Here is a 13,431-nt window from a genome sequence, read left to right as displayed (position 1 = left end):
CGCTGGCCTTATATTTCAGCAATAAGGGATTGAAAGCATTGAAAACCTCCGTAGGACATACATTTTTCGTCTGAATATATTTACAAAAATTCTGAAGAGGCAGAAAAACAATTTCAAATATTTTATAAAAAATTCCCTTAAATATGAAATTATAAATATTGCCCTGGAAAATGGCGATTTCACTTTTCGGAACCTCTGGCAAAACCCTACACACATTCAGATGGCAGGCAGCTTAGCGTGAAGAAAAATATGAAGTCTAGCGAAGATTAGATGATTTTTCAAGATAAACGCAGAAAGTTCGGAGCCAGTCTTGGAACCCAGGGAAAATTCTTAAAATACACACATACATACATACATATGTATATGTATTTTTAGCGTATGTATGTGGGTATATGTGGGCACACATTTAAATGAAGCAATCAATAAAATGCTGTAACAATTTACATTAGACTCTTGGAGTTTTCAATTTGTACGCTGAATTTTTCTGCTTTTTGTCTGGATTTATGTTTATTTTCAGTATTTACTTTTCATTTCAACAGCTGTTTTTTTTATTGTACTCAATACACGCACACATATGAGCCCAGACCCAGACCCAGACACCAGTGCACAGATACAGTCACCGACACAGACATAATTTAATTTCCACATGCCTTGGGTGCTCCAAACTTTTGCGCCTTTGCCCTCGCGTCTCATTTGCAAATTTAAGTTATGTAGATTATAATTAGAAAAGTTTTTTGGCCCCAACAAAAACTTTGCTTACAGCCAACACCCGCCTCACATTACCATGCACCCCGTGCTCTCATCATAAAGTCATAAAATTATAGGTAAACGCTTACGTGCAGTTCCAAAAAAGCAGCGACGGAGGGATAGGGCTATTTCAATGGGCCCGCTAATTAATTACCACAGAATTTACAAAAAGGTTTGCACACTTTACCGGATACACATTGCCAAATACGAAATGAGAATTGTATAAATGGCGCTCAATATGAAACTAATCACTTTTAATTGGTCCGCAAAAGAAATTATGACAGCAGAAAGAGAAACCTTTTTAAGCCCACCATCTGCAAAACCCCTTCGTGGGAGTCAGACGGAAAGTTAGGGGTTCTTAAAGTTATGTCTGCTATTAAATATGAAATTGTACTGTTCAACCCAAGGCGGAGTTCCGAACTTTTGGGTAATTTATGACCCGGAAATGGTACTCAAGAAATATCACAACGAAAAGTTGTGAAATATTAAATCGTATTAAAATAAAGCCAATTAATTGTGGGACTTCATAGTGATGTGTACAAAAATCTGATTTGGTTGGTTGATTTCCCAGAATTTCAGGTGTTTTTATTGAAATTAATTTCGTTAGAGAATTCGCTTACCCTAAAAGAGGGTATATTTATTTAAAAAAGATCTTAACAAGAAGTAGCGACTGATAACTATCCAACTATCAATTATGATGCCCAAGCCAAACATTTAACCTTTAAAATAATAATCAAATTATTGTACCAAATTATTAATGTGTATACATACTCTACGATTTTAGCATGGACATTTCCTGCCCATCTCTGCCACACGCCAATTGTAGTTCTATTTTTTTGTTGCTCGCTCTGGAAACGCCGCAAAACAGGCAAACAAAACATACGAAAATTCCATTGCGTATCCGACTCCACCAGCCACCTGATTGTGGCCGTTGTTTTTTGTTGGCCGTGCTGCTCCGAGCCCTGATTTACAGTTGTTTTTTGTGCTGTTTGCAGATCGCATGTTGGCGGATTTTTTACGACTCACGTGCACCTATAAAATGGCGAGCATTCTGTGTGTGTGTGTGTGTGTGTGTGTGTGTGTGTGACTGAAGTGGGAGCTGTGTTAATTATGCTTTTAAGCAAATTAGCAACTGCATTGATGTACGTGAATAATGCGAAATCGATTTTGGCGAGCAGGCCAATAAATTTCCCACAAAACAAGACCAGGCGTCAAAACAGAAAAACGCTGCAAAAAAAAAAAACAACAGGTGCCAACATGTGTGTAAATCGGGGAATTTTTTATACATTTTACTTACCGCAAACGAGGCGTGAATGTGGGTGAGGCTTAAAGCTGGTGCCATTCTTTCATTTATTTTCGCAATTTTTATTTATTTCGGTTGTGCGTTTTTGATAATTACAAAGGAAATTCCATTAGCGTCGCTTATTTATGCTAATTTTCGTATTTTCGCTTAATTTTTAAAACATGAGTGCCCTGTTATCTCTGACCCACTGCACAGCAGGGGCAGCAGTAGCAGCAGCAGTGGCTGTGGCATCTATGAGGAGGAGCCGCGTCAGCTGCCGTTAATTTCATTTGCCATCTATGACATGGGGGCACTCGAGGAGGAGAATGTGGAGTCTAGAGCAGAGGCGGGCCCAGCACGCACCATTCAAATTAAGCAATGCGTACATTATAATCTTCTATTGGATGGGGCGACAGACAGAGAGACAGACAGAGAGACAGTCACCTGAGCTGGAGATGGAGATGGAGCTGGGGACAGAGCTGGAGACACATCTCTGGGCAGGGAAGACCAGACCCCTTCATACATGGCTGCCATGTCGCTTTCAATTATGTCACATGCGCACTGCCTCTCCATCGGGCCACATGTCTGCCAGTCGAGCATAACAATCACGACACACGCCCAAGATTGTCATCTATTAGGGGCAAATGTCCTTTGCCACTTAGCCCCACCATTTCCATTTCCATCCCACACACACCAATCTATCCCCAGGCCAATTTCTGTTGAATTTTTACCTTTTTCACTTTATGGCATAATTTGGCGACATGAATAGACGTTGAAATTTGTACTTGAAAATTTCGCGTGGCCTCTTAATTGGCAAACCTTATTAATATTTCATTAAGTCTGATATTCTTGGAAATCTTTTTTTTTACATTATATTTTATTTTCTTGTACATGTTACATAAGCCTTCAAGGCACGAGGCAAAAAGAGAGCTAATTAAAATGTTACCTGAGTTTTTGTGAAGAAAAAAAAATTGTGGAAATTATTAAAAGGGGGAAGGAAAGTGGAAAAACGTAACTACATTTTCAACATTGTGTCCTACATCCAGTATCGATGCTATGGTCGAACATATACTCGTGCATTATATGGCAAATTCATTTTCTCATAAACAAGACTTTTAATCAACAGATTGCATTCCGGAGTTTAATTAAATCCACTCCCTTTTTGGGAGCGAATTTGATATGCCTTTTGGGCCAATTACCAATTTTATTGCCGGCCATAAAAAAGTGAACTTTTGTTGCCCAACGTGCTCTCACTCTCGTCAAGGCAGTCTCGGCAGCAGTCTAGGCGACTGGCAAAGATCAAGAAAATTTGCTTCATTGTTTCAATTTATTATTAACTTTTATACCTTAAACGAAACTTTATTTACCAATAAATGTGCTGCAGCTCCCCTCGGCCTGGTTCTCATTCTCTGAGCTGCTGCGTCGCAATTTTTATAGCTTTTTAAGCCAATTTCCGTTAACGCCCCAATTGTTGGCCCATTTATGCGTTCTTGTCAAAGTTGAAGGTCATTAAAATGGCTCTCGGTTCTGTTTCCCCACTCCTATTTTGATGTAGTTTTTCATCCGATTTGTGAGCTTAGGCAAATTCTGTCAAGCCCTGGTAATTGGCTCTAACTCCAAGGTGAGTTGGCAGATGTCTGATTTTTTATTTTGAACATTTTGCTTGCCTTTAACAAAGTTAAACTACAAGTTTGTAAATTTCCCAGAAAACAGGCACCCAGAGGGAAGCTGGCGTTGCTTGATTTAGTTTTATTAGCAGTATCTCTCGGGCTGCTACTCTTGTATTTCTGGCGAATACTTGACATTTTACGAGTATAACAAGAAGCTGGCTGATGGTAGAGGAACCCATGGAACCGTCATGCCACTCACATGCAAGCCCTGATTTTGTCATACCCGCCCCCGGGGCCATGGTGAAATAAAAATGAGCTACTGAGCTGTGACGACAACGTTGAAAACCCCACCGCCAACTATCCAACAGCAGGAATAACAGCCTCGCAGAAAGGGAGAACAAAAATGGAAAAATTACTAGCATAATAACGCAAATATTTTATGATACACGGGCAGGGCAGCAACAACAAGTCTGGGAAATCAGAGGAAAAGCCAAGAACTTAAGTAGCTCGGGGCGAACAACAAAAACAAAGTAAATAAAATTTTCTTTTATTTTTTTTTGCTACAAATTTCTGAGTGGGTATATTCTGACTCTTCCATTGGGGTTGTAACAAAAGGTTGGAAGAATTATAAGGCAAATAAATTTATTTTTATTTTTTACAACAATTTATATACACGCTAAAATTATTGCTTCGGATGAATCGGATAAAATTGTGATCATAAACAGGTCCTTAAATGTTAACCAAACTTTATTCATTGGGTATCTCAAGTGTTGGCTTGAAAGTGTATTTCATAATTCACCATTCAAAATATATGGAAATTCTCACTTTGTATTTTTTTGAGGATACTTCGTTTCTTATTTATACGCTGCCGGCGAACGCATAACTTGCATTGAGGTTAATTTTTGTTGGGGTTGCGATTGGGGTTTTTTTTGTTGGTCCGCGATGGCATGGGGTATAGATGTTAGCTATGTGGGTGGGGCCCCGATGGGGGATGAATGATGGATTGCAGCTACCCAGAGCCAGCTGATTGTGACTGCCTGGGGCGGAGACACAATCAGTTGTGCTCGCTTTGGGCCAATGATGCTTCATTTAAAAAGCAAATAAAATTAAAATACTCACACACACAAACACACACAGAAGTATTTATATATCTCAATGTGTGTGTGTACATATGTATATGTATATGTAAATGTACTATGTATATGTAGCAACTTTTTTGTCAGATCAAACAGTCGAATTATGGGCAAATACGTGCATCCAGAGTCGCTGAGACTTCAATCATGGCCGGCTTCGGGGCCAGATTTGCTGGGAGTATCTGTGCGATGGCGATGGCAAATTAAAAGCAAATATCATTGGCGAAAAAATCAATTAAAATCAAATAAGGCTTTGGGTAAATATGCAGTTGATTTAAAATTATTTTTATGCTGCCACAAGCAGCAGGAACGGCAGCTGATGCCGCTCCCTTACCGCCTCATTAAAGCACACAAATTATTGAAAGAATCGAGAAACGAGGGCCAGAACCATGGACCAGGGACCAGGACAAGGCCTCATCCAGTACAGAGTCAGAATTCTGGCCAGAGCAATTGGCAAGCCCTCGGAATCAACAGGACCACCGACACTCGATAGTGTTTCAATGGGCGCCACTCGACACGGCCATTGCAGTCGTGGCGGCATTGCAGCCTCTCCTCCAGCCGCACTGTGGGCCTCATCAGCCAAGTGCAATTCAATGGCGGCTCCACGGACTCCGATTCGAGGACAAACAAGAAAGCGGACAATTAATAAAAATGGAATTTACTTTTATGCATCGCCCTGTACTTGGTTTCTCTCTCTCTCTTTCTCTCTCCCTCTCTCTGTCTCTGTGTCGCTGTCATCATGTCCGGCAATGTCAAACAATCTTTTGGTCCTTTTGTGCACTTGTTGGCAAATTATTCCGCATCTCATCATCGCATAATGATAATTACGTGGAGAGGGTGTCACTGGAGGGCGGCTTTCCCATCGAAATGCTTCACCAAGAAAGAAGATTGTTGAAATAATCGATTGACCAATGCGTCTGACAGGGCCCCAGAGTGATTTATACTGGAAAACAGTCAATCAAATTAAGGCGAGAACGCTCCGCGTGAATGAAGTGATGTCCGTGGAGCGCAGAGAATTACAATACTCTGACTGATTGAAGCCTTTCATTTCCGTACACAAATTAAAGAGATTCTGCGAGTGGGAGAGGAGAAAGAATATTGTGGAACAATGGAGCTTACAATGCCTGATAGAATAACATTCTGGGAAGCTGTTGCCCGTAAGCTTTCGACTTGGTTTCTTTATACAGATTCTGGGGGGATTACGGGAAGGAAATTAACAGTAGGGGAACACTGTCCAGTTCTGTTAGTGGCCAGTTGATTGCTTTCATGTGAGTTATTGAGAGAATTTATATCCTTCGACAGGGGGCAGGAAATGAGGGGATGTTTCGAGTCCGAAGCTTACATAAGTCGAATACATAGGCACAAATTCTATGGGGTGCTACCGTCGGAGTGCTATCGAATTATCAAAAGGAAAGGTTGCATTCTTCAAGTGAATTTATTTATTCTGATATAAAAATGGTCTCGGATAAAAAGAATGAACATGGAAAGAATTCGCATTGCACATTCTCGACACGGTTTCTTGCATTCATGATTTCTCTCACGAAATAAAGAAAATGAAATAGGGAATTATTTTCTTGAATTAAGTTTGATTAGCATGATGTCAGCAAAGGAGAGATTTCCATGGGAAAAAAGACAGTATTCAAATATTCACATCTAGAATAAGATGCCTTTTCATTTTCCCAACAAATTTCAATAAATTTCAATTGTAATTGTCCCACAAATGTATGGTCTAATCTGGCAAATGACACCGGACTCTGATTCGGCTTTTGTCATAGGTTCCCCTGGCCATTTACATCTCGACCAACATCTCATTTGGTTATCTCGGATCCGCCAAGTGCAGCCATTTTTTGTTTTTGCCACATTTATTTGCACCCAACCTTCTTCCGTTGACCCAACGCTCGCTTAAGTGGCTAAAAAATAAGAAAAAGCGAAAACTTTTCTGGCCGCAGCGAACTAAAAATTAAAATTAAAAATTATTACACACAATTCCAGGACGAAACCCTTTTTTTCACTCTGGTTTTTCCTCCCCCCCGCTTAAATTACGGTTACAAGGTATTCGTACTTAGGGGGTGATGGGGATGGTGGAGAGGTTGCCCGGTTAAACAAAGGCCAAAGGCAACCCTTGAGCAAATAATACTTAAACCCTCATTAAAGTAACTGAAAAGTTAAAAAAAATCCAGAAAAAGGAAATGAAAAACAAGGAAAAATGTCACCCTTGCTCAGTTAATATAAACGAAGAAAGGGCAAATACGAGTACGAATGCAAACTTGCCAGCAAGTCAAGCAAATTTGGCCAATTTGTTCCTGTTCCTGTTTCCCGGTGTCCATTGTCTTCGGACGCAGTCCCACTCTTCGTCACAGTTCCATTTCCACTCTCATTTTCACCCCACCCATCCAACTGCCCTGCACAAAGTAATTAAGTTTTGTTTGGAATTTTTCTTATGCCTTTGTGCCGGACACTACTTGGCAAGTCTTACATTTCTGTCCTTCCTCCCCGCCTCTCGTTTTGTATCCGGCAAATAATTTCAAACTGAAGTACAAACAAAAGGCATGGAAAAAGTCGTAAATAGTTTGAGTTTCGGGGATGAGCAAGACTTTCGTTTCCTCTACTTTCACTCGCCCCCTTTTTGGCACTCATTAAGTCGAACTCTTTAACGCAATAGGGCGGGGCAAATGGGCCTTCATTTAATTTCTCCCGTCAATGGCTAACCAATAATGTGACAGGGAAAGGCGTGAAATTTGCAACAGAGCGGTCAAGTCAGCAAAGAACATGGCCCGTTGTCCTGCGATGGCTATCTCTTATCCTTGTCAGCCGCCAGCCTCTGCATGCCATAAATAATTCGCATATTTCAGTGTATTTTAAGCAAAATGAAATGGCCATCATGAGTACATATGTATGTACGAGTATGTGTGTGTCGTGGGTGCTGGTAAAGTCATTATGCTCTACAGGAAGGCCAAATGCAAGAATTTTATTGGAAGAACATTTATTAGGTTATCGTTCTTCATACGAAATTCGGGATACATTTTTCTCATCATCAGTCATCACTAAATTAAACTCTAAAAACTGTTCAAAATATTTGTTTCGTACATAAATATGTTCTAGTTTAATTTTTTCTTAAAGAGTATCGAAATATCCTTGAAATTTATGAATTAAACTATATTTATGATCGTTTGATCGTCATTAAAACTTTTCCCAAAGGGAGTAAATAGTTAATTACAACAAAAATTACTTTCGAGTATATGTTTATGTATTTAAGATGTTTATAAGAGAGTATGTATGTTTGTTCTCTTGTGTCCTCATGTATTTAAATACTCAGGCAGCTTTCATGAAATGTGTTTGGCTCCCGCATCCTGGCTGACCAAACCCGCCTGTCCGCCACGGCTCGGATCGCATTGGCAGGGCTCTGCTCCGCCTCTGACTCCGTCTCCGTCTGGCTGACCATAAAGTATGCGAAATATCTTCCAATTATTTTTACCCGTGAACTGCATGTGCATCCAAGTGTACGTACGTACGTATGTATGTGCCTGTCTGTGCGTGCGAGTTCAAAGTGTTTGGGCAACAGGCGCACACCAAAGAGGCGGAAAAAAAGAGTTGCCGAAGAAAGGCAAATAAAGAAAAATGAAATTAAAATTGTACTGCTGGCATATCCTGCAGTCCCGTTCAGCTACCACCACCCCCTTTGACCAGCGGCCATTGTAAATTTGAGTTGGGGATGCATTTTTCGTGCGTTAATTTTTCATTTTTAATTATTCGATTATAAAGACCTTAAATAATTGAAAGCCTTCCCAACGGCAATCACATGCTGCAGGCCAATACAAATGGCGAAAGAAAGTTAAGCTCGACTGCTTTGTACCTGATATGCAGGGAACAGAGTTTACAGAGCCGTGATACAAACTTTTTAGGGGATGAGGAATGGATGTGGATGCCTCTCTAAGAAGCCACATCTTCTTCCGAACAAAGTGGAAATAATACTGATGTTGGATTATGTTTCCCAATTCCCTTTGGCAGTTCAAAAGAGTTACATTTCTTTTCTTGAACTCATAATCCCTTGAACAACAGGATAGCACTCTCATGTAAATTCTATTTAATCGCTTAAGATGAAGCATGGAATTATTCAGGCGTCGCCTCTCTTGTAGTCTGTGTGACAAATTAGTGACGATTTTTCATAAAGCCCCTGCATCCAGATGGAACGAATGCAACTTTTCCTTGTAGTAAAAATTAATTCATTATACAGAAAATTTCTTCTGCACAGCAGAACCTTCCAGCAGCGCCTTTACTCGCAGAAATGTGTGTTGTTTCAAAGCGCCTTTTGCGCTCAAAGTCAACACAGGCCACAAAGTCGCAAAATATTTAACAGAACACAGAATGCACAAAGATGAGAGTAAAACGGGAAAAAAAACAAGCAAAACCCCCGAAAATACCAGAAAAAGGAAAGCAGTGCATGGCATGGCTTGGCATTTTATTTGGCACTCGAGTAACTAACTAACTTTATAACGAGTGCAACTATTTGCACAGTAAATAAGTTTGTTCAAAAATCACCGAGCCTGGACCATGGGCAACTATTTGTTAACGTTTATAAACTAAACCCAAACTTGATGCTTAACGAAAGTAAGGCGAGCGGAAGGTTGGGCCAACCTCCGTTCTGGCAACAAAAATGTTGTTGTTGTACACATTATTTTTGTGAAAATGTTGCTAAAAATGCAAGTAAACGGAGGAGAAGTGGCAGAAGAAGCTGCAGCACAAGGCAAACATTTGTTTCACATATTTCCTGGCTTCCCTCAGATGACTTTCGGTTGTGTGTGTGTGTGTGTGTGTGCGTATGATGGAGGACTAAACTATGTTCCTGCCGTCGGCACTTGCCTTTCCAGGCGTATTTTATTACATGATAGAATTACTTCTAGCATGGGTCCTTTTCCACTCAGAAGTAGTTCTAGTTGCAGCTTTATATACTCCTTCAGAGCCTGCGACGTACGTATTTGATATGACATTCTTACCCTTTGATCGTATTGGGCAGAAAGAAAAAAAAACCTTTTCCATGCACAAGATGCTCCGATGAATTCGGATCAGCAGAAATGGTAATTGCCTGACTTTAAAAGGAACTTCATACAAAAATTCTCACATTCTGACAGTCTGCGGAGCATGGTATCTTGTTAAAATAATTCGGAAAATGTCATTCTTTTGGCAAACACATTCCACAAAGTTCGTCTGGTTTAAATTTTGTGCCAGCAGCACTCATAGATACACACTTACACATACATATCCACTATGTAGTGCAACAGACGACAATGTCAGGGGAAATCTTGCGTCAATAACTTGCAACTGCTTATGAGACGACAAGGACACGACAACCAAAACGAGAGCGTCACTAGAGATATCCGTGGTGTGTGTTCCGTGAGCGAAAAATTGCTCCGAAAAATATACAGAAATATATTCAAGTGTAATTGCGAGTTTTTGCGCTCAACTGCAGCGCATATTTACATATATTTTGCGACCTAGATCAGGTTTAGTTGACCTGTAAAGACTGTACCACAGTCGACAGACTGTTTGACCCATACGCAAGATCTCTGTTAGTTTTATATGTCTGAGCTAAAGAGGGAATATTCGTTGAGGATAAGATAAGCCAGTAATTGCCTGGAGCTTGTCGCATACGTATGTATGTATAGAGTGCGACGATGTTTGGGCATAACAAAAAGTCCCCCAGGCCGAGGTGCAGCGCCATGAAAAATTGTCCCGGGCACACAGCAAATATTTCAGCTTGAGAAAATAAGCTTGAAATTCTCTTCAGGCAGCAGAAAAACGAGACGAAAAAATGTTGAGAAGAAAAACTTTTGGGTTATAATGAGCGGAAAATCAAAAGGAAATCTTTGGATTTCATTATCATTGCGCTGGCCGACAAAACTAAATGCGACTTGATTGATTGTTCGGTACACTTAATTTAATGAATTATTTAAGCAAACGAAAACAAAGCTAAATGCTTATAACTTTTTTCTGCACTTTTTTTCTTACTTTCGGCGTATTTTTTAGGTATTTTTTTTTTTCGAAACTTTTCTTTCCGCTATTGGGGACAACGAGATGAAGAAGAAGCCAAAGGCAGAAGTAAACCATTAATAAAATGTTTCATTTATTCATTCATTCATTTATTTAGCTTTCCCTCTCTTTTTGGGTGCGTGTCTGTTTTTCTGCTTGATTAACATAATCCTCCATTTATTATGAGTAAACATACATACGTACATACATATATAACAACGTCTATGTGTCTACTTATCTATGTGTGTCTCATCTGGTAGATGGGTGTGTGTGTGTGTGTGTGTGTGGTGTGGTGTGTGGTGTGTGTGCGTGCGTTGCTGTGATTTAATTATGTAATAGTTTGACTGAAGTGGACTTTGGCCTAAGCTGCGTGTTGATCTGCCTTTGTCTGTGTGCGTTTCAGTCTTATTTTAATTGATTTGTCTTGGTCCGTTGTGATGCTGATGCTGATGCTGGCCCTGTCTGGTTTTCGGCCAGGTTCAAAGTCTACCCCAAAGACAGCTTTGTTGAGTGCTCAGACCGCAGCCTGATTGCAAAATGGTCGAGCCACCTGATGAGACATGAGATTGCTTTTCCATCTCACATTGAAATATGAATCAAGTGACTGACAGTCTAGTTAAGTAATTAAATTAGAATTAACGATTTAAGGCTATTTTTAAACCCCCCTATTTTTTCTATTCACTTCTCTGTGCTGGTTTAACCACAGAAACCCCCCGACTTATCATACTTTTACCCTCAGCAAAGTATAAATGAAAGTCACAAAAAGTTGGGGAAATCCCCTCCTCAGAAAACCGAACAAACAAACAAACAAACGAAAAAACTGTCAAGACTCTAAATACTTTTGAATACTTCTTTTCAACTCCAACAAAATAGAAAAGAAAGCAGGGGTCCAAAAAAGGAAAACAATAAATAATATAAATGTGTAAAGAATTCCAACGAATTAGCATAATTTCTCGGTGTTGAGAGTGTCCGCAGAGAGTCCCCAACGCTCCAGTTTCCCGTCTGTGTTTTTGCAAGCATATGGGCCACGATTTTAGACAACTGTCCGCAGCTCCCTGACCCGACCCGACCTGACCTGATCTTGGGTACTTGCCCGGGCATTAGTGTCCGGTGTGGGCATTGTACTTGGCAAAGTTTTTTCCTTTTGACCATTGTGCATTGTGATTCAAAGTACGAGACTGTTACAATACCCTGGGAGCATTAGGCTAGAGGGTTGTATGGGTGTGAGGGTAATGCTGATGAAGATACATTTTTCTACATGAGAGACTTTTTGTTGAGTCGCTTTAACATGATGGAAAAATCATAATCATTTTTTCATATGAAAAAATAGCCATTCTCGTGTATGGGAACGGAGGAAATGAGAGTTATTAGATACCGAGTTGATGCCGTTTTTCAATGAATAAAATTTGAAAATTAAAGACGATGACAGGAGATAAAAATATAATTGATATTCCACATATAATGCATATTATTCATTAAATCTGTAGGACATCATGCAGTCGATTTAGTAGACCGCCCAAAAACCTGCTGTTTGTGGAGCTCGGTGTTGGGCAAAGTTTAAACTTTGGTGCTTGTCCTGTGCATAAGTCAAACACGTGCCAGGAAGAAGTTGCCAAGTTGTGTTCCGGGCCACACTCGTGCACCTGCTAACTGGCGAGGGAAAATTTAAATTCCGCACTTGCCCTAGAGTCCAGAGGGTGTAACAATTCTCCATCGACACACACAAACACACATACACAAAAACAGTCTGGCATTTTTTTGGGGCAAAACAGTGAAATGAATAGCTAATCTTTAGAATAAATTAAATGAATTTTTCCTTTCTTTTCTTTATTGGCAACACTTTCTCTCTCTACATCTGCTGCTGCTGCTGCTGCAGCTACTCTCTCTCTCTCTCAACCAATCAAAATGTGTGTGTGTGTGTGTGGTTTGGGTAAAGTAAATCGCATTAATTTGGTATGCTGACCACAAAACTGGGGATTTATTAAATAGTCAACTGAAACTCGCATCCAACACCAACAAAGGGCTGTGGCCAAGTGAGACGTGCGTGACACACACACACACACACACAAATGCCATTCAGCAGTCTTACTTAACTCACACATACACATAGATACTCGTTTGTGTGCATGGGTGTGTGTGTGAGTGTCTGTGGAATCCGTTGCATGCGATAAAGTTAAAAGGTTCTCACACACACACACCACACACACACAGATACACATCACGGTATGACACCCCCTGACCCCTTTGTATCTTTGTTCGCTTTTCCGCTTGCCATTCAATTGCTTACAGTGGAACTTCTGTTAATGGATACTTTTATGAGAAAAGTCTCTTGCTGAAAGAAGTGAATTTTTCAATTAGCCCAAAATGCATTTGGAATAAATTATACATCCGCGAATAGAACGGCAATAGAACGAGCTCTGACCCATCAAAAATATTCCAATAAAAAAATGATCTATTGGAAATCTAGCAATGAACCAAACCCCATCCAATGATAGCTGTTCTGCTGCAATGGATGGCCAAAACAATATTCCAATTCAGATCCATTGCAGATCTTCCAACCACCTAACAAATACCATTTAAACCACTGTAACTGGCGGAGTATTGCGAGCCCAATGTCTTGGGTTCGCTCAGA

The sequence above is a fragment of the Drosophila obscura genome, unplaced genomic scaffold, assembly GCF_018151105.1.
Source record: "Drosophila obscura isolate BZ-5 IFL unplaced genomic scaffold, ASM1815110v1 contig_200, whole genome shotgun sequence".
NCBI lineage: Eukaryota > Metazoa > Arthropoda > Insecta > Diptera > Drosophilidae > Drosophila > Drosophila obscura.
The sequence above is the reverse complement of the archived record's forward strand: the minus strand, read 5'-3'. Positions refer to the sequence as shown.